At 39.4% G+C, this 24,917-nt stretch overlaps 1 protein-coding gene and 1 pseudogene across 1 annotated transcript in view; one reads left to right on the forward strand and one right to left on the reverse strand.

Annotated features, from left to right (window-relative positions):
- TMEM163 (transmembrane protein 163) overlaps positions 1-24,911 on the reverse strand; it is a 205,239-nt gene extending 180,328 nt beyond the window's left edge. The window contains exons 1-2 of the mRNA XM_006921435.3: positions 24,767-24,911; positions 19,581-19,700 (exon numbers count right to left, since the gene is read on the reverse strand). The gene's annotated coding sequence lies outside the window, so the exon portion shown is untranslated. The remainder of the gene's footprint in view (positions 1-19,580; positions 19,701-24,766) is intronic.
- Positions 20,892-21,010, forward strand: LOC112470806 (annotated as a pseudogene).
- Positions 24,912-24,917: the final 6 nt, after the last annotated feature.

Raw genomic sequence — 24,917 nt, forward strand, 5'->3', positions numbered from 1 at the left:
AGGCATCACGGAAAAGATATCCCAGTAAGAAATACAAACTCCAAGGTTTTCTGGGAAGATAGAAATGATAGTAAATAGTTTTTAAGTCTCCCTGAATTCCCCCATAAATACACCAGAGAAACCAAGCCAGAAAAAAAACAAAAATGGAAATATTTACAACAAAACTAAGTGAAAGACACTTCCACAAAACGTAAAACATGAACTCTGACATCCTCAAGACCTGCATACTATTGCAGTGATGAGGATGAAGCAGAGGAAGAAAATTAGAGTCCCAAAACCAATAGTCACTGGAATGCGTAGTAGGTTAAGTCTGAGAAAGACAGCCAAAGCTTTACAAGCTCCAGTTTGTAGGCAACTACACAGAAACAAGAGTAAGGTGGAGAAGCTGTCTGTGCACTCTGAGCTCACAAGTGAAGGCTCCCTTCCAGGACACAGCTCCACATTGAAAAAAAAAAATCACTACAAGTAGACTCCAACCTGCACAGGCCGGAGACAACTGAGGCAAAGGAAAGCTCAGTCATGATGGAAAATGAGGAATAGGAGCAAAACCAAATAGGAGGCAGATCCAAAGGAGGCCATGTTATTTTAATCATTGTGGAAAAAACAAAAAGGGAAGAAGAGTTCTAGAGCCATCATGTTCCAAAAGCTCTCTAGAGTTACCTTTCCTCATAAAAGTACTCATTTCACATGAATGTGAGTTAACAGAAGATTGTTCTGAAATATCATACGATTTTTTAAAATGAAAATCAGAACAATGTGCCTCCATAGAATGAGCACACACCAGGGAAAACATGCTCACAAAACTGATGCCAACTCTAACATTTAAAAAAACAGATAATAGCACTCAGAAAACGCTTAAAACCGAAATAAATTTTTCATTTCAGCAATGAAAAAAACTAGAAGGAACACAAGAAGGGAAAAAGGTAATACTTTTAGAGAACTGGAAAATGGAAAGAAGGAAAATCTTTAAACTCAAAAGGAAATGAAAGATAAAAATGACGAGGAAAATTAAGAGGTAAAGATGACAGGTAAGGAACATCCAACATACATATACCAGAAATTCCTAAGATATAAAACCAAAGCAATAGAACAGAATGAATACTATAATTCAAGAAAATGTTTCTAAAATAGATATGAAACTACACCTTTTACCTGGGAGAAGCTGACCCAGGATAGTTATCACCAAGATATAGTATGGTAAAACTCTTGGACACTTTTTTAAGTAATTATTTGGGCATCCAAGAAAAAGACCAAGTCACTTTTAAGGTAAGAAAATCAGATTGTCATCAAACATTGACACCAATGCTGTATGCCATAAGACAATGTCATAATATATTTAAGTATTTGGGGAAGAATTGTGAACTAAGGATTTTATATTCAGCCAAAATGACCTTCAAGTATAAAGGCAGCAGGAAAAAGATAACAAACATGCAAGAGCTCAAGAAATTTTGCTCCCTGAGGAATCTAGTGACGAAAGCTAAAATGAAGCATCAGCATTAAAAACACATTCACCGGAGAACTGATTAAATGGTTAAAAGGTAAACAGTAGAGTACGTAATGTCTATATGACCTGACAATGTAGATACTATACTATTTTAAAGGGGGAAGAAGCACTGAAAAGAGTATATGTAAAAAAGAATACTGTAATTTTATTAACTGACTTATGGGTATAGGCTCTAGTAAAATGATATTACATATTATATGCTATGAGAAAGACAGGCAAGAGGAAAGAAAGGGTTTCTAATTCATAGAAAGAAACCAACAGACAATAGTTAAAAAAAGTTGAGGGACAATGGGTATCATATAAAGGTATAGATACAATAGTAACCGTTCATCTGACTTTTTTCATTCTCTTGCTTTGTTGTTTCACTTGAGATTTTTGTAAGGTTTTTTAAGCATACAATGAACTACAGAACAATTTTTTTAAAAACCACCACCAGTATGTTCTCCAAACAGTTTTGACAAGTCCTAACACTATGTATTTGCTCCAGAACTGGGTTTTTTTCCCCAAACATTACAGTTATGGTGAAGCCTTCTACATAACCTTCAGTGATCCCTTCTCTCCACCCACCCATCCCAAGATATCCACCATCTTTAGTTTAGCTTATCATTCTCATGCTTATTCTTATACTCTATGCATCCACAAGTAATATATTTTATTAGTTAAGATCATATTAATCGGTAGGGTCTTATAACTTTTTTATTCATTAACATTGTTTTTCAGAGCTATTCATATTAGAAGTTCTAGTTCAGCAGTTCTCATGGAAGTACTACACCCTAAGGAGTGTGCTGAAAATTTGTAGGGCCATCGTTGGCTGCTACAACTTTGAGGAGATTACATTATCTAGAGGGTGGAAGGGAGCCAAGGATTTTAACATTCTAAAATGTACATGTGAGTTCTTCACTATGAAGAATTTTCTCTGGTCCCATAGGACTTTCAGGTAACCCACAAGATACTCGTTTAGTTGAAAAATTATCTGAGCTCAGAATCCAACTCTATTTTACCTATACAGGAGAGTTTGTTTTGTTTTACTGAACTATGAATAGAATTGATTTTTTTTTTTTTTTCTGGAATGGAACTACCATGTAAATCAAAAGAAGAGTATGCTTGGTTTTATTCGGACCTTTACAAAGAGTTATAAACCAATTCAAAACATTAACAACTCCACTCAAGTCATTCAAGACACAATACACTCATATCAATCTGTTCTTATAGCTGTCATATTCATATTTCTACATATGCATATCAATACCTATTTAGTCTTTATTTCAAAATGTCACACAAAGGAAAATGTCAACAATATGGTATGGCTCTTACCTTTCTTAGATCTCAGCTTATTCTTTATATGCAGGTGTAAACAACTAACTACTTAGTTGTATTTATTAATATCATCACACCAAGCATTTATATATTCAAAATTACCTTCCTTTTATTTCTCTATTATATTGCATCTAGGATATACTATTTTTGTAAATGGTGTATACAGATGAAAATTTATTTAAGATAGGAAAATGGGTATGATAAATTATTGGTTATAAAAAGAGTCCTGGGTCTCATAAAACTGAAAACTGCTGCTATATATAGATTCACAGTACTAAGAAAACAACGTTTGTTTATCGAATCTGTTAATGGACATCTGTCTCCCTTCCCAGTTTTTTGCTGTTACAAACAAAAGTGCTATGAACACTCGATATATCTCCTTAAACACACAAAAGTTCCATACTTTGTAAATATCTTCTCCCAGCCAGAGGCTCATCCTTTGTTTTACATGATTTTTTATTATACCCAAACTTTTCAGTCTGCTCGTAGTTAAATTTATTGATGTTTGTGCTTTCTGCATCATAAATTAAAAACTTTCTTTACTGCCAGGTCACACGGATATTCTCATATTTTCATCTAGAAGTTTTACGTTTTTGCTTTTCAGGCTTAGTTTCTGAATTAAATTAATGGGTATGGTGAGCGGCAGAGAGATTTATTTTCATTTTTTCTATGCAGACAGCCAGTTGTTCCAGTATCATTATCTCCTTCCCAATTATAACACTGCTTCTCTCACATGTCAAATTTCCATATATGTGTGGTACTATTTCTGAATGCCCTATTCAACCTCCTTGGTCTACTAGTCCCTAAAAATATCACACAATTTCAACTGCTCTAGTTCTAAAAATTTTGACAAGTGCATGCACTCTGCTCTTCAAAATCATCTTGACTATTTTAAGCTTTCTATCACTCTCTATGTAAATTTTAGAGTTTACCAACTTTATTGAGAAAAAAAAACACTACCGGAATTCCTAGTGAAACTGCATGTATTCAGGTTAACCTAAGGAGAATTGACATCTTTCTCATATTGTCTTCCCAGACATGAACACAGGATTTCTCTCATTATTATGATTTTATTTTAATAACATTTTTAAACTTTCTCCATTAAGGACCTATACAAATTTCTTTTGGTTTGTTACTATAAGAAATGGTATTGTCATGAAAATTTTAAATTCTATTTCTGTCTTGCCATTGTATAACACAAATGATTTTTTTAAACTTCTATCCATCCACAGCAACCTTGCTGAAATTTCTTCCAATAGTCTGCAGACTCCCTGGTCTTTTCTATGTAGAGCAGACTATAATATTCATGAGTAGTGATTGTTATTTTTTTCTTCCTCTCCAATCCATATAGTTTTATTTCTTTTTCTTGCCTTACTGAACTGGTTAAAACATCAAGAGTAATGTTGAGAAGTGGTAATGGCAGACATCCTTATCTTCATTTCAGATTTTAAGAGACTGCTCCTAGTATTTACCATTTATAACTACTGAAATTTTAGGTTAGGTATTCTTTATTAGGTTAAAACAATTCCCTTCTTAGTGTTCTAAAAATTATCTTGCTTTGAATTCTCTCAAATGCTTTTTGTGTATCTACTGAGAGATGCTATGATTTTTCCTCTTAAGTACATGGTGAATTACATAATATTCTAATTCACCATCCTTGCATTCTGAAAATAAAAACATGGTAATGATAGTTTTTTATTGTTTTGTTATATAAACACAGATCCAGTGTACTAAATCTTAATATTTTTGCTTCTGTATTCATGAGTGATATTGATCTATACATTCTTCTCTATTGTCTTTAGTTTGGGGATCAAGGTAGTACTGGGTATCGAAATGATATAAGCTTTCTTCCTTTGTCTATAGAATCCAGTACATAAGATCATCTAATCCTTGAATATTCATCAAAACACCCACAAAACACTCATGTTGGCCTAGATCAGTTTCTCAACCTCCGCCCTATTCTTTGTCGTGGGGGACTATCCTATGCATTAAAGGATTTTTAGCAGCATCCCTGGCCTCTGCTAACCATACTCCTAGTTTTGGGAACATTGCCAGATGTTCCCAGTGAATGAACAGGGCAGGGAGGGGTAGTGGGGAAGGACTGCAAATCATAACTAGTTTGGAACCACTGGCCTAGATTAACTTCTTTACGTTAAGTCAAGCACACTGGGTCATTTTTATCCTTAAACTAATCATGGCAGATAATTATTCCAAGAAATTATGCATTTCAACCTCAATGTCTCATTTATGGGCATAAAAATGTAAATAATATACTCATTTCCTAAATTTTCTTATTACTAATTATGTCTTTTATTTAAGCCTATTTTACTAGTCTTAAACAGCTTTTAGTTTTGTTGATTCTATTGTATCTTTTCCTCTTTCATTAATTTGTATTCTTAAATGCACTGATTTCTTCTACCTATCATAGATTTACTGTTTGGCCTTTCATTTTAGACATTTTGGCTCATCAGTTTTCGGTTTCTCATTTTAAGTTCTAACTATTTTTTAATATTTAATATAACTGTCCCTCTTGAGATACTCAGAAATGTAATTTCTGAACATATGTCATGATATACAGGGGTATTTTTGCCATAATTGCTTTCAAATGATCATTGCGTTGTAGATAGAGAATACTGTCTCTAAGATAGTCTTGGTAACATGATGAGACTTTTTTTGTGACCATGGAAGTGGTCACTTTATATAAATATTCCATGATATTAAAACATACTTGTTGGATGCATGGTTCTATATTCATCTACTGGGTCAGTGTTTTTTAAACTGAAAGTTGCAAACAATTAGTGGGGCATAAAATCAGTCTGACAGGTTATGACCAGAACTTTTTAAACTGAAAGAGGAGGAAAATGATCATAGTGCACATTTTATTTTAAAATCTCTGGCATCAGGTCACTCACAATGAGCAAAATGATACAGTTCAATGGCAGCAGTCTTAATTTCTTAGTAGCACAAAAAAATCATGTTGCATATTATAATTAAAAGTGCCTTCGATATAACGATATATAGTGTATTTGTGTGTAGGAGTAAGTGTACACACACACACTTCTACACACACAAGTCCAGATATACAAGGTCATATGTGCTATTATTACAGATAGCAGTCAAAAATATTTGGAAAACACTAATTCCATAAATCGAATCTTCAATGCCTTTGCTAATTTTTCTATCTGTATCAACTAGTAAAAAAGATGCATTAAAGCCTATCATTATGATTATGATTTGTCCATTTCTACCTATAATTCCATCAGTTTTTGGTTGGGTGTTTGGTGCATACAAATTTGCAAATGTTGCCTTCTGGGTTAACTGAAACTTTTATTTATATAGTAACACTACTTATGCCTAATAATGCTTTTTGTCTTCAAGTCTCTTTTCTCTGATTAATATAGCTACATCAACTTTTTGTTCGTATTTGCCAGATATGCCTTTTTCTATCCCTATACATAAGCTATCCTGTGGCTTTGTTTTAAATTTATCTCTTATTAGCTAACAATGCACAGCCAGATTTTTAAAATCCAATCTCTGACTTTGTACCAGATGGATTTAATCCATTTTTAATTACTGACAGTTCCCAACTTATAATGGTTGGACTTAGGATTTTTTGACTTTATGATGGTGTGAAAGTGATACACATTCAATAGAAACTGTACTTTGAATTCTAATCTTTTCTTGGGCTAGTGATATGCAATATGATATTCTCATGTGATGCTGGGCAGCAGCAGCCAGCTGCAGCTCCCAGTCAGCCGCACAATCACAAGGATAAACAATCAATACTCTAGAGTGTACTGTGTTGCCAGAGTTTTTCTGATACTGTTTTTTGTGTTTTTGCATCCCATCATATCTACAAAATAATCATCGTGTTTCTCGGTAAGAAGAAGAGGAAGGCAATTACTCTTCAGATGAAGCTCAAGATAATTATCCAACTAACTATAGGGTAATGTAAGTGTCCTGTGAATATTTAAGGTAGGCTAGGCTAAGCTATGATGTTCAGTAGGTTAGGTACATCAACTGCATTTTCCACTTACAACATTTTCAATTTATGATGAGTTTATCAGGATGTAAGCTCCACTGTAAGTCAAGAAGCATCAGTACTAAAATGTATGCATTTGTTTCAAAGTTTTATTTTGTACTATCTATGCCATTTTTTATGTCTGCTCTCTACGGAATAAGGTTGTTTCCTTTTTTTTTCTCTCTCTCTCTCTCTAATGTTTTGAAAAGTATGTACTCCATCCTTTCCATCAATGCTAAAACAGTCTTAGACACCTCAAAATATGTTGACCGTTCTCTATTTTCTCTCTTCTCTGCTTTTGGAATTCTTACTTGTTGATATTGGAACTTTTCCTATCTTCCGCATCTCTCAGAAAATAAGAGAAGTATCACTTTGTACAACATGCTTGGTAAGTTCTACAGACTATATTTTGGTTCTGGTTCACTTACTGTATTTTTTCATTACAAATTTTTGTTTGACACTCTCAGGGAAATATGGCAAGATGGTTCCTCACTTTCACTTTTGCTTCCTCTAAAAAAAACCTCACTAAACTAAGAATGGAGAGGTGTTTTTTTTTTTTTAAGAGAATCTATTAGAAAAATAAAGTGGAAGAGGCAACAAAAACTATTTTTAGAAGCTAGACAACATATGGGCAAGTAGCCATGTATTTAACAGACTCCAGAAAGCAAATTCTTAAGACAGCCGTGTAGAACCAAAAAGGCAACCTCTCCTAGCAGGTGATTAGAGGTTTACTCTCTGGAGAAGGTGCAACAGTCTCTTGTTTGAGGAATACCACACTCGGCTAAAGATGGGAACACCAAATTGAAAATGGCAAACCAAGTTAAGAATTTCACACAGAATGCTGAGATTCCAACCCTCTTCTCTAACTCAGTTTCCAAAATTCGGCAGTCAGGTTTTGTTCATCCTCCAGGCAGAATATCAGAAGGCCCTTCTCTAGACATCTCAAGAGGAAGAAAATGGAAGCATTAAATTGGAATCTACTCAACAAAAGGATCCAACCTACTGTGAAGGCCATCCACAAGCTCAGAGGTCCACTCTTAATATGAGCAGCCTATCAAAAATCATTAATCAAAAGATTCCTTCCCTAACATGAACAATGAACCCAAAACAAACAGAAAAGGAAAAAAAGAAAGCACCCTGGATGATGACAATACCAGAAATAGAAAAGATTTTTAACTCACTAATATTTTCTCAGACATATAAGATCTTTTTAAAAGATCAATAAAACAAGAGTTGGATGATTTTTCAAAGGAACACTCAGATGATTTAAAAAGAAAACAACTTGACAGTAGAAATGAAAAGCTCTACAGAAAGGTAAAAATATAAAGGAAATATAAATATATACAAAGGAAACACCCCAGGAAGTAGAGCAAAAAGATGGAAAAGGATAGAAAGCAGGCGTATAAATAGATGCAAAAGACTCCATCACGGCAAGTCTCATGCAAAGGATTAGGGTTTAGAATAGTTTAAGACTTTAATAGCAACACTAGAAATAAGAATAGAATAGAGCAAAACCTTCAAAACTGTTAAGGAACATTATTTCCTACTGAGAATTTTCTATTTAGCCATCAATCAAGTGTCAGGATATATTAACGACATTTCAGACTTGAAAGCTTCACCTACAGTGTACCCTTTCTTAGGTGCTAGAAAAAGATGTGCTTCCCCAAAAGGGTATAAACCAGAGGGGGGCGGGGAGGACATGGTATCCAGGAAACAGAGGACTCTACAAAGAAATAAAGGGAATGCCCAGAAAGATGAAGGGCGATCCCAAGATGTAGCTGTGCACCAGGGTAGAAGAGGCAACCAGAACAAGTAGAGGACATCAAATGACTCCAAGCTTTCAGAAAAAAAACTGACAGAATTATCATGCATCTGAAAACATAACAGCAAAGTTGAGGCTGGACTACAAATGCTGAATTTGAGTTTAATAAGAAATAGAGTCAGAAAAAAGTAAACATAGGAATAAACAAAACAGGTATTAAAACCAGAGAAAATATAAAAGCGTAAAGGAAACAAGTAATCATTCTTCACCATATGGCTTAGTGAACAAGATTTATATAGTCATAACAATGGCAACCACAACTATTAAGCAAGGATGGAAATTCAAGAAGTGAGCATGTTTGTATGGGGCCAGGAGAGTAAAAGAGTAAATTATCTTCTTCCATGGTGGAAAGTCAACAAATAATGCCTCAACTAGAAAAAAAATCATGAAATAGCATTAGGAGCCTATTATTTATATATGTTTGTGTCTATATATATGTAAATACAAGAATCAACTTGAAGAAGTAAAGTGGTTGCTGGGAGAGGAACAAGGGGGAAAGAGAGGAGAGAGAAAATGGGGGATTGCTATAGTTCTTAAAAACTACATCCATGCTGTGGCTTCAATAAAAATAGCAATAATATATATATATTTGGTTATTTTCCAGTTATTATTTTCAGTATCTTTTCATGTGCTTGATTTCTTTCTGATCATCTGTTCATATTACACATACTTATTTTATAGGTTTTGTCAAGTAATTCTCTTATGTAGAATTTGAGTTCTAATCATGCTGCTGGTATGACTCGGCTATGGTGAACCCTTTTCTCTGGAGTTTTCTAATGTTGGGGTGTGAGCTCACCTTTGGGAGAGCTTCATCCGTGGGACACCTGTTGGCCCATAGCTGAGGTTCAACATGTATTTATTTCAGGTATTCCAAGGGGTATTTCCAACATCAAACCACATCCTGAGGATTCCTAGGCTAAGCAGGAAGTATAAACTCCTAGAGCGGATGCCATGGTGTCTCCTAGATCCTCCTGCAGGACCTGGGCACTCATTCCCCCACTGCTAAGACTGAGGACTGCTGACGACTCATAGCTGCATCCCTCTCCTGAAACTGCCTTCTTACTGAGGAAAGCTTCATCTCCCAAGGTTACACCTCTCCCTGGGGCAGCCCACACCAATGACTGCTCTGGCCCCCTTGCCTTAACTGGACAATTCCTAAGGGTTATCTCAGCTTTCAGATCCCTATGGTACAAGCCTCTGAGGGAGCAGCATTGAAGTTCAACTTCTTCCTCTGTCCAATCCAGCTTCTCCTGCTCACTTTCATGAATGATTCCTGAGAGCCTCCTCCAGCCCCTGCTCCCAATAAACTTCCTGCAGTAAATGTCGGTCTCAGAGTCTACTTCCAAGGAAATCTACCTATGAAAATTCCAAACACAGATTTATATGAAGTCAGTCTCATGGCTGTGAATTCTAGTGGAAAGCTCCTTGACCCTCACTCCTCATGGTTATACTCAGGAAGACAAGCTTCCTCATTCTCTTCTGGGCTGCTGAGTGGGTTTATTCTGGCCCACCCATTCATTAAAAGTAAAGTCTTCTAGTACATTTATTCTGAGATCTGTTTCCTCTTTCTACCTGGTGCTGGCCAAGACCATCGTTATGGGCTGAATTGCCTCCCCACCTCCACCAAATGCATATGTTGAAGAACTAACCCCGCCTCAGTACCTCATAAGGTGACTGTACTTAGAGATGGAGTCTTTAAAGAGGCAATTAAGTGAAAATGAGGTCACGAGGGTGGACCTTAATATAATATGACTGGTGTCTTTATAAGAGATTAAGATATAAACAGGGAGAAGGCAGCCATCTACAAGCCGAACTGTGAGAAAATTCTTTTGTTTAAGCCCCCAGTCTATGGTACTTTGTAATGGCAGCTGTAGCAAACTTCGGCAGCCATGTTCCATCCCTTTGTGGACATCATAACCCAGACCCCTCATACTAGACCAGCCACCTTCTTGCACTCTCATCCCAGGGCAGCCCTAGCTTCTGCATTAATCTAACAGCTCTGATTTTCATCTCATACTTTTTTGGAAGGGAGGGAGGTGGAAGACAGAAGCTCCTAGAGACTGTAGACTGTCCTATCTCTTACAGATCAATGATGTCCTTTCTTGAGCATCTGTTTATGTTTAGTGGGATGAGGGGGAGGAAGTCAGGTTATCTACCTGTCCCACTATCCTATCATTTGCTCTGACATCTCTAGAGTTCACCTTCCCATTAGACCTGAGCTCTTCAAGGGGATGGAAGGATTGTTCCACGTCCTAATATCCTCTGTGGTATCCAGCACAGCCAATTGTCCTTTACCAACAGGCACTCACAACGATTGGAAGAATGCATTCATTAGCTGGAAGGATGGGCTGTTAGGCACAGAAGACAAGGTAAAGTGAGGAACAGGTTCCTTCACAGGGGAAGAGGCTTTCTCCTTCCCTCTGGCTTCATCTGTTACTTTCAAATCTCATATAAACATACACCTACCTTTCAGCCCTCAGGACAGGGTACCAGAAAATAACCTCTTATCAAGGAGCAGCTATGCCAGAAATTCACCTTCGAGAGGCAACTCCCACAGGACCAACCCACAGGCCTGGAAGACAAGCAGATCAGAAAACCCCTGCTTGTCCAGATGGCTAACAAATACAACTAGAAAGAGACAAGACAATAGGAAAAGCCCTCACGAATTTCCCACAGGATACAGGCCTGTTTCCTATCAGAGCCCAGGGCCCACACAGGGAGGGGCCAGGACTCACCGGGCCTCATGAGATGAGTCCAGCTGGGGCTCACTGCCAAGCCCCTTGAATCACTGCCATGGCTATGTGACAAGGACACCCCAGTGCTAATGCACCCTGGCCACACTTTTAATTAAATGCTGTGTGCAGAACGCAGAGAGAAGGGAGGCAGACCACGCAAGCAGCTGCTGAGACCCCTCCTCCACTCCAGCTAGGAACAGCAGCTCATTGTGAATGCGGAGACTCAGGAAGATGTGCTCTCCTAACAGCGCCAAGCTAGTCCCTGTCAATAGAACCCTGGATCCATTCATTCCATAGGAGGCAGGGGGAGAGAGGACAGTGGAGAAGTGGAAGGAAAGGGGAACGAATAGGCTCTGGCATCCTGGCTTTTTACAAAGTTGAAGATGTCCTAGCTGCAATTTACCCCCTTGTTTCCTTCCATGCACTTGAAAAAGCTGTCAGTCCTTTCTCTTGTATCTTTACCTACAAACATACATTCTCAACCTGCTACAGCCATAATGGCGTCAGCACGGAGACATCAAATATTACTCTAGTCTAACCACTGAGTTAGGGGCTGAGAATACAGAATGGAGAATACAGGGGCCCTGCCTCTGAAGAATATGTATTAGTGCCAAGAGTAATAATACAATGATTGGAGTACTGTGTGTCAAGTTTCTGATGGGTGCCCACAGGGCTATGAGAACAAAGGTGCATTTCAATCAGCCATTTAAATGGAGGACCAGTGAAGGCTGCCTGGAAGAAGTGATCTTTCATTTCAATTTTTAAGGATAAGTGAAATTTACCTAGAAAAAGAGTGGGATCAGGAATGAAGGGCATCTGAAGCCAAGGGCAGAGCAGGATGCGGCATTTGGGGAACTCCAAGGAGCATTTCCAGGCTAGAGCAGCAGTAAGCTGGGAGATGGGAGGAGAGGAGTCTAACCAGGAAGGAGAGTCCAAGACCATGAGGGGCCTCCCAGTAAGCAAAAGGGCCTGAATAAAGTAACATTCCATATTCCGTCAGGAAGCTAGCAGCACAGGGGTGTAGGGGACAGGCACAGAATCTCTGATGACATGAGGGTGTGAAGGAGGAACCCAGAGACAGGGAGCATTGTCAGAATGAGGTTCCCAAACCACATTTCGGCCAATTCCTCCCTCCTGGTTTCCACATCTCAGAAACAGCATCCATAGCTATCATTCACTCAGCACACTTACTGGGAGCAAGTTATCCCACTAAACACTCCAGGATGTGGCTCACAAACTTCCTGCCCACATCCCCCCCAGCATGTTACCAGTTCAGCAGCAGCAGGCAGACAGTGGTTGGGAGGTTGTTCTTGAAGATTCTCCACAGCAAATCCACTTAATACAAAACTATGAAAGTGGTAGCTTGCAAAGAATCCCATGCTATCTGAAATACCAGCCAGGGAAAGACACCATATCTAACAGAAGTAGCAGGTGGAAGGTGTACACAGGCACCACGCTTGGGCTTGTACATGCACAGAAAATGTCTAGAAAACACAAGACACTGGCAATGAAGAACTGGGAGAGAGAGAGTTCAGGATGGGACAGAGACCTACACTATGCACTTTTGGTTTCATAAATTTTTATAATGTACATATACGGCTTTTATCAATAAAAATAGATCTAAGACCAGCAAACTACGTAAAGAATCATCATACAAGCAGAATGTAAACTGTGCGTTTAAGTCTTTGGTTCACAAAAGTATTTCAGGGGTAGAATCTTAAGAGACACGGGCCTCACAAAAATCATCTAATGGAGGTAAGGACACAAAGGGAAAAATGGTGATGAAGAAAATACGGCATATAATGGATAAAACTACTCTGGGGTGATGAGTCCATGTGGTTGGTGAGGCCTCTTTGTGGAGTCAGCCATGCAGAGCTCCATGGGAAAATGGGCATGGAGAAATGACATAAGCTTCAGTTCTAAGGAAAAGTTGATGTGTCTGAGAGAAAAAGAGCAAAGGCTAGGTCTGGCTAGACTTGTTGGGCCATTGTAACTCTTTAGATGTTACTCTCAGTGTACCAGAAGGCCCCTAGAGGGTCTTATGCCTTTTCCATCTCAGTGTGGCACCTGAAAGAATACCTTACCTATCTCTCAACTGCTAGACTCACAATTTAAAAATTAAAAAAGTACTCTAATTCTACCATTTTTAAGTGTCAAGAGTTTAAACTAAAATCAAATATATTATTTTAAAACTTCCAAATATAAAAATCATTCCTCTCACAAACTTTCTAATTCTTAAGTCTTCTGATTCACTAAATTTTTTTTAAACATTTATTTGTAGAGATATATGCACATCGATGTTCACTGTAGCACTATGCACGGTGGCCAAGACATGGAAACAACAGAAATATCCTTTGATAGTTGACTGGATAAAGAAGCTGTGGTACATATATATGATGGAATATTACTCAGCCATAAGAAAAGATGAAATACTGCCATTCGTGACAACATAGATGGATCCTGAGATAATCACACTAAGCGAAATAAGTCAGATGGAAAAAGTTGAGAACCACATGATTTCACTAATATGTGGAACATAAAACTGAAAGCAACAAACAAATAAGACAAACAAACAAAAACTCATAGACACAGACAACAGTTTAGTGGTTACCGGAAGGAAAAGAGGAAGCTGGGAGGTAGAAGAGGGTCAAATATACGGTGACGGAAGGAGACCTGACTTTGGGTGAACGCAATGCAATATACAGATGATGTATTATTGAACTGTACACATGAAACCTATATAATTTTATTAATCAATGTCACTCAAAAATTAAAAAAAAATTTATTCAAAAAAAATGATTCACTAAATTTTTGAGTGAGCTTTTTCTGAAAAGATCTTGAAGTACTTTTTTTTGAAATGAAACTGTGTATCTTAGGATTTCCCTGAGGATGTTTCAAATATAGTTCACTTCCCACAGAACATGTATTGAGTGCCTAAAAATTAACTTGCACTTGAAGGGGAACAAAGTTTGTCACCCCAAAATATATCTCTTTGGGATATTGATTAGTCTAGGCTGGTTAATTTTAAGAAACAGCAGATATCACAGAAGCTCTGAAAACCAAGTAGAAGTGATGCTCTATAAAGGACATTTACATTTGTAAGGGAAAAATCTGATTGAAAGGGCGTTTCTCTCACATTACCAGGACGAGAAGGATAGCTAAATATCTAGAAACTCTTATTAATGGAGAAGGCTTAGATTTAGATCTGCATACAATCTTACCCTTGTTTCCTGTGCTTATGTTAATCTGCCATAACTGATTCCCCATCCTCAACACCTTCTTCAGTCTTTAGCTGACAGCGGTCTTTAAGGTGATGGCTTTCGAGTTACTGCGTGTTCCTGGGTCTCTTGCACGTACACAGGAGGTATACATGTTATTAAATTTTAATGTTTTTCTCCAGCTAATCTATCTTATGTGAATTTGATTATTAGAGCAGCCAGAAGAACTCTGAAAGGTAAAGGAAACTTTTTCCTCCTCCACACACTCATTCAAACCTCAAAATGAGCCAGAATGCATTTTCCTAAATCATTCTAACAAAGACATTAATGATGTCAAAACCCTGAGTTTTGAAACAGAACTTCTGTTCTCTTTCCAGCCTCATTATTAAAACATATTTTTTAAGGTTTGTTCATAACAAGATTGCCATTTTCCATGCTGCCTACCAATTATAAACAGAATGAATTTTAAAACCAAACTTGGGCTCTCTCTGAAATATTCAAGATGTATTACCATCTGGTTTTATATCAGCATTTGGACAGGCCCAAAATCACTCTATTACCAAGTAATAGCAAAACTAGTTTATATTCCTTTCAAAGCAGATATTCCTTTCAAAATACTTTCAAGTCACAAACTTTGAGATTTCACCTAATTTTCTCAACTATGCCAGACAGGCAAATATCAACCACAGTTACACACATACTGATTTATAACTCCGTAATACCGAATAAGCTAGTTTTATCATTAGGTCTTTTAAAAACGACTAATCTGAGAAGACACAGCTTATATAAAGTGAAGGGTAACAAACTTTACTTGCAATGTACACACTGTGTTAAAATATGACAGCTTTCTATCTGAGTGAAAAAAGAGGTGTCTCCAAAGCTTATACATATCCATAATCTTCATTTCTAACACAAAAGAGACAAAAGCATTTCTTCAGAATATGTTCAGCTAAAAATTAGCATCTGTGATTAAAGAGAAAATGGCAGGTGAGGAGATAAAGCAGGAAGTCTGAATGATCCCAAGACACCGCCCCAGCAAGAGAATGGCCATAGGATGATCCCACTGTCTCAAAAACATTTCAACTGTTTATAAAATAAAAGAAACCTAAGCCTGGTATTGAAACCAAGGGCCCTCGTAATTTTGATATGATTTGTACTCTTATTTTTAAAAACCATTTTTTTCCTCTGTACATCTCAAAGACCTTAGCCTTTCCCCTTAATAATCCCTAACCCCTAAGACAGCAGAAAAGGACAAACCAGGTCCTGACTCATGGTTACAAAGTTTGAGCCTCTGGCAGCTCCTGAGCCCTAAGGTAGAATGACTCCCCGGGCTCCTTCTCCAAGAAACCAGACAGAGGAATGTGGGAGCTCACCTCAGAGCTGTCTTCAAGACCTAAAGAAATGATTTACTACCGTTACCTCACCTCTGACCAGTCAGCTCCTAACATAACCCCCAAACTCTTCATCCACAGGTGTCTGGTGATTGGGCTCCATATAACCTGTTAGTTACCTGCCATAGGGGAGCTCAGTCTTTTAGAACGCGGGCTCACCCGAACTCCAGATTGACGTCAATCTCAAAAAATTCTCTTCTCCACTATAAGCTCTTGCTCATTCATCTCTCATCCAATGCATGCAGGCGGACGGACTCACACACTGGGGTTCGATAACAGTATCTAAACAAAACTTTAGCTGAAATTTATTTCTAAGAAATTTTTTCCAAGAAAAGATTTCCCTTCCACCTAATTTAAAAAAAAAAATTGTTTTTAAAAAGGTTTTTTAAATGTCTGTTAACTAATCTAACAATCTTGAGTACTACATGCTCTTCCTGACCCCAAAGGGATGGTAAACCATCCAGCGGTGCCAAGAAAACGTGACAACAAATATGGCCTTCTCTTTGCCATGATTATCACCCTCTGGCAACACATGCACGCACGTGTGCGCACTCACACACACACTCCAAAGACTTCTCTGCCATGCCAAACATCACATGTTGTAATTCCATGGCAATTCCTTTTAAAAACACTGAGTCGACTGACCATTTCATTGGCTAGGACAGACTATTCCATTTCGTCCCATCTTCCTGTCAACCACCTCCTCAGAGAATAAGACTAGGGCTCCTTCTGACACTTTTTCAAAAATACATTTGCTATTTCTGAAACATACAAGTTTCCTTTAGATCATAATTTAAACATAACTTCAAAAGTCAGCTTATATTACTTAATCCTTATTGATTTTCCTTCCATTCAAAACTACGAAAAGGATTTCACAAAACTGTGTCAACATGGAACTGATGTTTTCAAAGGATTTTGAGTATTTCATATTACAAATACATTTAGAAAACTAAAGGGCAAAACCAACAACCCTAACCACACCCTAACCAAAGACCACCCCAAGAGTTTAAAATACGAAATACACACACACACTATAAAGCTATTCTATATAGTTAAAGTGGAGGAAAATATAGTTCATCTACATTTTTTGGTTTAACTAAGTTTAAAGCAACTTTGGAACAAACTGAATATACTACAGAAAACAACTAAGATCATGATATTATATGCCAATGCCAACATTTTAGAGGTAAGAAGTTAGAGGATTAGACTTAAATACTGTGAATGAAAAAGAAGGGCCACATACTAAACCTGACAAGCTCAGGGGAAGTCTGCCTGGCGGGCCTTACAAACTCAGAGACTTGAAAGTAACCACGAAGGAGGGTCTAAACATAAAAATTCCCAACTAAACATGAGTCTAGTCGGGTAGTCACATCTAGGCCTGTAGCTTTCTCCACAAAGGCCAATCTTACACCTTTGGTGAGCCTGTCTATTGTCTTTTTGCATCTAAAATAATATACCTTTGAAATATCAGAGTAATCACCTTTTCCAGAGCCCTCAGAGCACAACCTCCCACCAGGACATGAGACCACAGACTCCTCATTGTTATCTTGTTGCATGCACACCATCTCTACATGCTATAAATGTTAATTACTCTGTACCCTCCCCTGTAAAAGAAGTACGCATCTCTCCATTTTATTTTTTATCCAATTTCAGAGATTCACCCTGCTTGTTTTCTCCCCTCACTAATCTACCATCAATGAATCTCATGCAACCCTCCTTACATTCCTTCTTTGATATTAAGGTATAAAATAAACTGTAATACTGCCATTCTCCAGAGCATTTTTTCAATCCCTTGAGATTTTGCTTCCCGGCAAATGTCAGTTGGGCTCAAATAAACTCCTAAGATTTTTTCTTAGGCTGGACATTCTTTCGTTGTCAGTACTTGCTACAATAAAGGGGTAAAATCATTTTTAAAAGACAAAAAAAAACTTTACAAAGCAAATTCTAATTCCAAATGCATTATACAACATTCTTTTTTATTTAAGGAAATGGAACAAAATTTTCAAGATAACCCAAGTGATCAAGCGTAACATGTGAAACCAAAATTTCCCCATAATTTTTCCCTATTATGAGATTAAGTACACCAAATGTAGTATTAGTCTCCCAAAGGAAAGACTTGCTCACTATGTCTTCACAATCAGATCCCCATTCAAACACTCACAGGATAAAGCGGTAACAGCTTTATTAGGCACAGGGACACATCTGAGTGACTGTTACTCTGTTTGTAAACCACCTCCCTTCATTCCATTCCTCTTTCCTTACATATGTAAATTATGGTGTGTGATCCGGAGCTGCCAACAGCCACCACAACCAAATTATCCTCTGGGGACATCAATCCGCTTGTTATTCTTGTTTTAGCATAAAAGAAAAAAAAAAGAGGCGAGAGGAAGGAGCAGCTATTTTCAGGAATTAGAATTCCTCTTGATTAGATTTCTGGCTCACTGGTAAATGTTTATACCCTGAAATGTATTACCCTCTGCTTCTAAATGTTTGGCTTTTTTGAGAGCCAAGATATGGCATACTGTTTCCAATATAAATTGCTTCAAGTAATATATACCCGGTTTTGCCAGAAGCATTTGATCAAATTCTAATATTCCCTCTTGGAAGCCGATACCAACTTCCAGCAGCAGATCTAACTGCACAGAACAGAATTTTAAACAACATACACCAAGCTCTATCTTCCAGCACACACGGTCCTTTTTTCTCCTACCCTCAGGGTTGTCATGAGACACTTTGTGTGACACTTATCACTTAGAATATAGATCTTTCTGTTAAAGTAATAAACAAATCACAAAATACATTCCTCTTTTCCTCAGCATAAAAAAAAAAAAAAAGAAAGAAAGAAAGAAAGAAAAAAACCTCACTGGTTTCTACCAAGTCTGTGCTGAAGCTGAATGCCATTGCTGAAACTTGTGAATCATTGCATGATTAATAAGAATAAATAGCCCGTGCACACTGTATAGGCTGCAAATGTTAGCTGAGAAAACGCATGTCACAGAGATTCCTAACCTCCGAACGGGATTATCCATAGGCAGAAAGTGTTCAATTGCCCTAGTTTTTCTTGATCGTAATAAATATTTTTTGTTTCTGTGGCCACTGAAAACTTGAGAGGATTCTCTCATTTTTCCTCATAAAAATAAGCACCCATTTTATTCCAAACCTTACACAGATACAATCAGGGAAAAGGAGAGGATTACTGCAATATTACACTCATCTGGTTGCACTAAGGCTCAAAACACGAATCTCAAGAATATATGTCGCACGTCAGCCCAAGCTGAAGGCATCCATCAAGAAAATATTTTCACTATTCAGCTGGCAGCTGGAATCTACTTCCACAAATCCACATACTGATGAGAACTAAGGCTCCTCATATCAGTTTCTTCTTATCCACCTCTTCCCTTCACAGAGGAAAGAAGCCATTTTACTAATTTATAAGTACTCTGACTATCCAATCACATAAAAAAAAGTACTCGTCAATAATAGTCAACTAAAAGCAAAAGCACACCCCACAGGAGTCAGAATAAAACAGGCTACCCCAGCACATATCAATCTGCAAGATTCTGGATACTCACTAAAGGCAGCCACCGCCAGGGCCAGTGTCACAATAATGGAGAACCAGGAGACCCACAACGCCTTCTTTCTGTAGTTCTGGGCTTCGTGAGGTTTTAGACGAGTGCTGCTTTCCAGTAAGCCTGACAAAACAAGGAGAAAAGGAAGTTAGACGTTTCCTTATTAAGAAACCCACAGCCAGAGCTATACTTTCTTATCCAAGGATTGCAAACTGGCAGCCCGTGGGCCAAGATGTGTTTTAATGATTAGGAGAGTTCACATGGAAATCAGGCTTTCTGGCATCTCTTAAAAGATCAGAGGCTCTGGCAATCTCTGGCATGAGTTCCTGCAGGGTGACAGTAGTTGTCTTCTTTATAAGAAGCCTGCAGACCCCATCTCTCCCTGACCTGCTGTATGACCGCAGTCATCCCTATCCCTGTTAATTCGCTTAGCTCACACAGGTATGGCGCTGCTCCTTCTAACAAGGCCCTTTCTTTAGGAAAACAGCACTAATAGCCCACATTCAGTTGACCATTCAGGCTCCTTAACTGTGGGCATTGATTTGTATTGATCCACCTGCTCAGTCCCAACTGGTAGGCTGGGTTTTGCCCAAAGCAATGAGTCGTGGAATATAAATGCCCTCATTGCTCCCTCAATGACAATTAACAGAAGGACCATTTCTCTTTAACCGCCACTACCAACAGCCCACTGACCTAAATTACAGGCCACATTTTCTTCTCTCCTTTTGCTGTTCTGTATTTATCTATCCCTTTGTACCAAGTGTATGTAAAAAAATTTTTCAGAATATTAAAGTGAGATAAGTCTGCTAAAACTAGAGGCAGCTTTCCAGATAGGCCATGTGTATGAAAGGTTTGATATTTGTCTCCCATACTTTCAACATTGAGAGCCCTTGACAACAACAGAAATTCATGACTCCAAGGCAATACCCGAGATTCAACTGCCTTAGATCGAAGACTGAAATATCTTCAGTATGATCCAATTTATATTTTTTCTTCTCCTTTGACAATAGATCATATACAGCATCTCTTTGTTTCACGAAGAATCAAATCCTCAGCCAAGCAGTCTACAAAACAAAAGCTTATGACAACATCTATAGCTAAACAACCCATCATATACCTTTCACAGGTGGAGCAGCCTCATCACAACAGTTCCCAACAATGAAGAAATCGGCAGTCTCAGCTAAGAGGCCATTTTTAAAAAACTGCACAATGCCTTGTGTAAAATGCATCATCCCATTAGACCGACTGGGCACCACGCTAAGCCTCTGGTTGCCAAAAATTACAACAAGGACCCTGTTAAAACTTAGTCCCTTTGTCTATGATCATGCTACCCTGAACAAGCCCAATACCATCTGATCTCAGAAGCTAAGCAGGGTCAGGCCTGGTTAGCACTTGGATGGGAGACCACCTAGGTAGACCAGGTACTGTAGGCTTAAAAAATTTTAAAAAAGGGATTGTAAACTGACAAGGTCCTTGTAATCTGTGAGGTCAACCAAGGGTTGCCTCGCCTAAAAAAAGAAAAAAGAAAAACTTCGTCCCTTTACCACCCAGATTCAAGCGCGCAGAACAAGTCCTGAACAAAGCAAAAGGAAATATCAAGAAGGCTGCTTAGTGAGCCCACTTTATAGCTCAGAAATTTTTAAACAATTGAAACCTGTACACTCACATGGGATCAAAAAGTAGATGAGATTGCTAAAGGTAGGTATAAACACCATCTCCAACACTTCATGGTAAAAAACCTCTCCAAACCTTCCTTAACAAATACACTTGGATGGAAAACAGAGAAACCTCTCACCAAATTCTGCCCTAGGTACAAGGCATTTCAAATTTAAATCCCTTTGTCTACTTCTTTTTGTCCCTTTGTCTACATCTTCCCTAGCTGCCAAAAAACACCCTATTCTAATTTTCAACTACAATCACCTTTATGTTCAGTTAAGCTACAATCGAGAATGAACAAGTCCCACACACAACCGATAATTCATTTCCCTTTTTCCAAATGATATAAAAATCTTCCTTTCATCTTGGCCAATTGATTTCTAGGAGAAGTGAAGCTGTAACATTTAGTAATGACTCAAATAAGCACTTCATTTGCTGGGTATTTTGACAGCAACGATCTCAAGAGGTTTATCCACTGCGGGTAAAAACAAGGTTCTTTTCAGAAGTAGATTTAATTTTCTAATAGAAACACAACGATCTGCGTTTTCTATTCTGCCACATGGCATTTTTCCTTCCAAAGTCAGCTGTTTCCAGCACTATGACTGGACCATACAGACCAATCTACATGCTTCATCCCTCAGTAGGCTAGCAAGACCACTGAAGTGTTTAAAATGACAGCTCACACGGGCTGGACTGCCCTGCTAAGGTGGCACCTAGGTCCTCTCAACGGGACTGGTGGTTCTTCCCAAGATCCGATCCTTTGTGGGCCTCCCTCAAGAGAGTCTTTAAATTAAAAAATTAGAATAAATGCAATGGGAAGATTGTCCAAGAAAGGAGAAACTTTCCTATTTCGATTCAACCTTTATTTCCTACTTTTCTTTTCTAAAAATAGAGCCATTACCAAGAATGGAAAACTTTCCTCTCAGCAAAGTGGAGTATGATTATCTATGAAGACTCAGCTCAAAAAAGAGATGCTTCCACCTCTGTTCCCATGTTGGCTGCATGCAGACCTGGAAGCCAAAGAGATGTGGTGAGAATTTCTAAAGTTTTCAGGAAGCTGTGCTTCAGAGGTAGAAGGCAGCAGAGCCTAGAGAAGCTAAGGCAGGCCTCAAATCTACACAAAGGGCTGGGTCCTTGCTACCCACAGTTGTTCTCCACATTCAAATTTCTACTGTCATTCAGGTTTCACATTTTTTAAATTTGGGCCAGGTAATAGTAATCTTAAGGGCTGTATTAATGAAGGACTGACGTCGTATTATTTGAGGGAGGGAGGATGCAAATATATGTGGGGAGGTTAAGGCCATCAGTCATTTTCATGCTGGCATGAACTAGTTCTCATTGCTTTGTCCTAAAGAGTCAGGCTTTGATTCTCTGAAGGAAGGGGAATATTCATTACATGGGAAGGTAGTGGGAAATGTTAAAGCTACGAAGCTAGGACAAGAGAGAAAGCTGAATATCGGTACACATCCAGAGTACCCCCCGCCCCACACACACACACACCCTATAGGTATTTAGGCCTAGAAGCAAGCAAGCCAGGCATGATGAAGAAATGCACTGCAGGTAACTGCTGAGGCTTCTTTCTGCCCCAATCCTCTCACCATCAGGAAGAAGGTAGCAGCAATTAAATCATTCCCAGAGGATACAAAAATCAATAGTGGAAAGATGCGGCCCCATAAGAAAAAATAACACAAACACAAAATATAATAAACCTCCCAAGTAACCTTCTGATTTATTTAATAAAGATGACTCATTCATCATTAACTCTTTGCTATCAGGAATAAGTCAAACAAAAAAATGTCACACTGACTTTCGGCTCTCAATGACACCTGGCACTGATTCTTTGGGGGACAGGGTTCATCCTAACAGAGAGGCTGTGTGTGGTATGCGATGTTTTCACACAGTAACAGTTTGTGAACAGTGAATGCTTTCATGCTATAATATAATGGAAAATGAAATTCAGTAGAGTAGTGAAAAATAACCTTATGAATGAATTCAGTTGGGCTTTTTACACTTGAGCATGAACTACGAAATGCTAAATACTACCTCACTCTAGCACCATTTTTCCCTCCTATCATTTTGTGGGGTGGGGGGAAACAGGCCAGCTTTTAGAGATGACCTGCAATGCTACAAAATAAGCTCAACCCAGAGTCTTGTCTTTCAACACCAAATTTGTAAATGCTACAATATCAGTTGCAGAGAGAAAGGTAATTAACACCACCTATCATAAAACTGACAGGTCTTGGGTGCTTGTGATGTCACCAATCATCAGCTCTAAAATGATAGCCAGCTATGTGAGAATAGGAGAAACTGCAACATAGGTGCGGAACTCGTTTCAACTGGAGCGGCTCCAGTTCTCGCCGAGCTCCCTGCCGATTCTCAGGGAATTGCTGTTTCCATGTCATTCTATTTCACAGGCTACAGTTTAAATTTTTAAGAGGAAAGAGATCGTGCATCCGCACACTAAACCGGAATAAAAATGTACAGGAGATACTAAGAATAGGACAGAAACCTGTTAAGACTAAAATATAAAAATCCGCCACAGCCAACAAAAAATAAGTCTTCCAAGAAAAGGGGGTGGAGATGGCGATGAGCCGGCTCCCCCGGAAGGGCCTGGCTGCAAGAATCCCGCTTCGGCCACTAACTGGTTTTAACAAAACCAGAGTCTTTCCGAGGGGCCCGATTTGGATTCAGCAAGAAGCAGAAAAGGTATAGACGTGGCCAAGAACAGGGCTCCGAGCCGAAAGGAACCGAGGAAGAGAGGAAAGAGGGATGTAGGGGGAGAGGAGAGACACGGGAATGAACAGGGAGTCTCTCTCTCTCTCGTTTCATGAGGGCAACTCAAAGCGGACATCGATGTCGGTAGGAAGGCAGGGTTTGGCCTCCCAGGAAAGGGAGATTTGCGAGGTTCCAGACCAGTGTCTTGGAAACGATTTGCAGGGGGTGGGGACGTGCGCTCCGGGAACCACCAGGTTTCAGTGGCATTCATCCAGATGATGTTGGTGGTCCAAACCCAAGTGTACCAATCCTCTGCACGCATCACCAGACAGCAGGGAGTGACCCACGGGAAACTAGGTGCCCTCTAAATGAGTTGGGGGCAGCCCGGCGGCCACCAGGGACCCCCCAGAGGCTAAACACACAGAGGGAAGTTCTCCGGGGAGCCGGTGGAGATCGGAGGGGGCGCGGGAAAGAGGATCCAACGAACTCGGGTCCCCTCGAGCTGAGCGGGGCTCACAGTCCCCGGGGAGCGCTCGTCCTCAAAGGCAAAAAACCGCCTCCCGCAAACTTTTCCAGTGGACGCCAGAGAGGTAGGCGCGGGCCCCTACGCGCTTCCTCGGGAGGCAGCCGGCTCTCGGATTCCGAGGAAGGAGTGGCCGCCGAAGCAGCGCTGGCCGCTCTCGGATCTCCGCGCCTCCGCTGGGAAGTCCCAGCTCCGCGTCCCCGCGCACCTCGCGCCCGGCCCACCCGGAGTGGGTAGAGGCGGCTCCTGACCGCGCCGATCCGGCCGGGGAAAGCGCCCGGCGGCGCGCGCTCACCTCGATCCTCCAGCCCGTCGCTGAACTGGCCGCTCTGGCTGATCCGCAGCTGTTGCCCCTCCTCGGGCTGCGGTGGTTCCCGCGCTGGGGAGCCTAGCGGACCCGGGGCGGCGGCGGCGGCCAAGGGAGCGTGGCCCCGGGGCGGCGGCGG

Source organism: Pteropus alecto, unplaced genomic scaffold (genome assembly GCF_000325575.1).
Source record: "Pteropus alecto unplaced genomic scaffold, ASM32557v1 scaffold3, whole genome shotgun sequence".
NCBI lineage: Eukaryota > Metazoa > Chordata > Mammalia > Chiroptera > Pteropodidae > Pteropus > Pteropus alecto.